Here is a 3,200-nt window from a genome sequence, read left to right on the forward strand (position 1 = left end):
ATAATTGACCATGGTTGACTATGATTGATTTTGATACTAAGACAATCTTTGTCACAATGTGATGTTTGAATAGATATTATAAACTCTAAAATAAACATGCTTGACCATTGTTGACCATGATTGACTTTCATATTGATATAATCTTTGTCATAATGTGGTGTTAGACGGGGGTTGACCATGATTGATTTTCATATGAAGACAATATTTGTCATAATGTGAAGTTGGAACATGATTGATTTTCATATTGAAACATTATTTTTCATATTGTAAAGTTGTAACATGCTTAAATTTAAATTATCGATAAACACATTTAATTAAGAAAATCATTAAATTCCCCATTTCAATAAAATCGTAAAAATTTATAAAATGCTGGCCACCAAAATTGATAAAAGAATTCTTACGATAATTTATTATTTTATGAAAAGAAACGTAGCAGCCAATACACGCTGTGAAAAGAAATACATGTAATTTAATCGTTGAAAAATGCAAAATTCCCAAATTTTAACCTAACGAAAAGGAAATTTCCAATATGTTTTAACAGTTGGCAATCCTGCAGTTGGCGCTACTCCCTGGTTGCCAGTCAATACATTCATATCTCCCATTTTTATCATTGCGGCAGCAAATTTTTTCTGCCATCTGACCACGTTAAGGCCCGAGTTTGCAGTCACACTGGATTTGGTGTTTGGATCTGTTAGCAGCGTTGCATCCGATGTAAACAGACCACGGTTAGCTACAACGTCATTGTAATACAAGTTGTCCAGGATGAGTGGCGTTTTAGGATCCATGACCACGGTCGTGTTGCTGGGGCTGCCTTGGGGACAGCTCTGCTTCAGTATCTGAGCATACGTCGGATCAAGGGACGGGTCCATTGTTTTCATGCCGTTGAAATAGTAGAGCCTACTCACGAATGAAGTACAATGAGAGACACCAATTGTGTGTGCTCTTGCATGCGCCCAAACAACACAAACATGATTTTACTCAACCTATGCTTTTGCTCAACCATTATTGTCATCTAGTAACATTGACCTGTTAATGGTTTGCGGGTCTGAGAATATACCCGACAATACAACCATCTCGTCCTGGGATAGGCCTTTGGCTGTGTTAAATTGAAGGTAGGGGGAGGTAGATTTCCGCGAATGTTGGAAGCTAGTGATATATTTCCATCCTTTCTTCCAGCTGGAACATCCCAGGAGAAGGGAATAGGACATGCCTGCGATCAATAATCAATAATTATTAGAATGCATTGAGCATTGGCGTCATGCTATGCCATAATTAATTTAATGGTCGTTAAGAAAATACTAGTGATGCGCTATCTCTAGCCGCAAATGCGAATATATCTGCACGTGAGACCTCCGTTGGGCAGACCGCCTCTATTTGCAATTTTGCTTCGTCAATCACGTCGAATCCTCCAAGGCTCGGATTGTTAGTCGTAGAGTCTTTCTCCGCTACGAACGGAACCATGGCATCCCTAAAAGTGCAGGAGTTCCACTTCCGTATTTCAAAAACCTCATTCATTTACAGTCTAGCAAAGTACATTACCAAACGTAATTTTGATACTTACCCTGACAAAACAGTCGTGGAAATGCAACCGTATAAGCTTAGCAGCCATTCCAGTAAAGTTAAGGAACCCACTGCTAACTACCCCACGCACAATGGGTTCAGCTTGTGGACAAATAGTATTGTAATAGCCCACTACAAGGTTGTCGCTTACTGCAGCGCCAGCTAAGGCACAAAATAATACAGAGAAGAGGGTCACCTTATGGCACAGAGTCTTTGCCATTTCACCTCCTTGGAAACCGACATCAAGAAAAACCAGAAAATGAAGTCATTCCGATCATTAATTTTCTTACAAATATGGATCCCGAAAAAGTCTATCAGAACGCTTGAAAGACTATCTATTGCTACCCAAGTTCTCGCCTTGGATGACAGCTGGGAGTTGATCGTTCGCTGAGCGAGTCAAGTTTGTAACTGAATACTGAGGATCATGTATGTGAAGCTACAAGTATTTATAGATGTATATAACAGTATTTGGGAGGGCAAAGGCGAGGAGTTTAGCTCAGAGTTGCGGGAAAGTCAAGTTCACGGAAGTAAGTTTTATGTTGCGGCAAAGATATTGCAACTACACTGAGGCTTAAGTAATAAACAGGAAATAACTAAGCCCAGTAGAAACAAAAAGGTTGCTGTAAATTTACTCATAAAGGTTTAAGACCACATGGAAACATAACATACTTTGTATTATATTACAAAACATAGGAGAATATAAATGAAGGTTGCACCTCTAAGTGAAAACACAAAAGACTTAATGCTATTTACGCATCACTGGGGTTGTGGAGTAAATGTCTGTAAAACTCCGTAAAACTAGTTTTCACGCGCCCATTAATATTTCCTCCCTGGTTTTCCCCTCACTACTTCACAGACCTTCACCCTCTCTCTCGCTCTCTAACTTGCCCCACTATACAAATGACTTTTACATCCATATTTATCTAAACATACAAGTTTGACATGAATACATGATAGAGAAAATAATTAATACGTAGCATGAGTAGTTTTACATAGTGATTGTTTTTCTGAACTTGCAGGTGTTCTGGAGTTTGGGCAACAATTGCGAAGTGAATGCTTGCCCATATCTATTTACCAAAATTCATTAAATGCCTTAACTCCTATGTTGTTTTGTGGAATGGTCAGCATTGTACTTATGCTCTTACTTCAGTCCTTTCACCTGCAAACAAAATCGCAAACATGTGGTAATTGACTGGTTAAACATAGTGTTTGTCATTGTATTTAAGGTGGTGGTTGAGATTAATATTTCCAACATTCCCCCTTAGTAACAACTGTTGCCATTGATAATTCCCAAACAATCTATGAGATAAACAATATTTTCACATGCCAATGACTTTGTGAAAATATCAACAAATTGTTCCTCTGACCTGCAGTGCTACAACACAATTTCATCATTGTTAATCAACTCTTAGATAAAATGATATTTAGCATCAATATGCTTGGTTCTCTTGTGAAAGACAAAATTATTTGACAATGCAATTGCAGATGTGTTGTCGCAGAAAACAATTGTCGTTCCCTCTTGGTCATGGCAAAGATCCCTCAACATCCTTCTCATCCAAACTACCTAAGAGGTTGTTGCTATTGTGGCAACCTGCTCAGCGTCTACTGCTGACAATGAACCTATTGGTTTCTTCTTGGAA

The 3,200-nt window shown here is 38.4% G+C and overlaps 1 pseudogene; it reads right to left on the reverse strand.

The window, feature by feature from the left end:
* Positions 1 to 506: 506 nt before the first annotated feature.
* LOC149236582 (peroxidase 5 pseudogene) lies at positions 507 to 869 on the reverse strand (annotated as a pseudogene).
* Between the last annotated feature and the right edge of the window lie 2,331 nt (positions 870 to 3,200).

Source organism: Pinus tabuliformis, chromosome 8 (genome assembly GCF_031772625.1).
Source record: "Pinus tabuliformis cultivar Carrire ecotype Pingquan chromosome 8, CPIR1, whole genome shotgun sequence".
NCBI classification, from domain to species: domain Eukaryota; kingdom Viridiplantae; phylum Streptophyta; class Pinopsida; order Pinales; family Pinaceae; genus Pinus; species Pinus tabuliformis.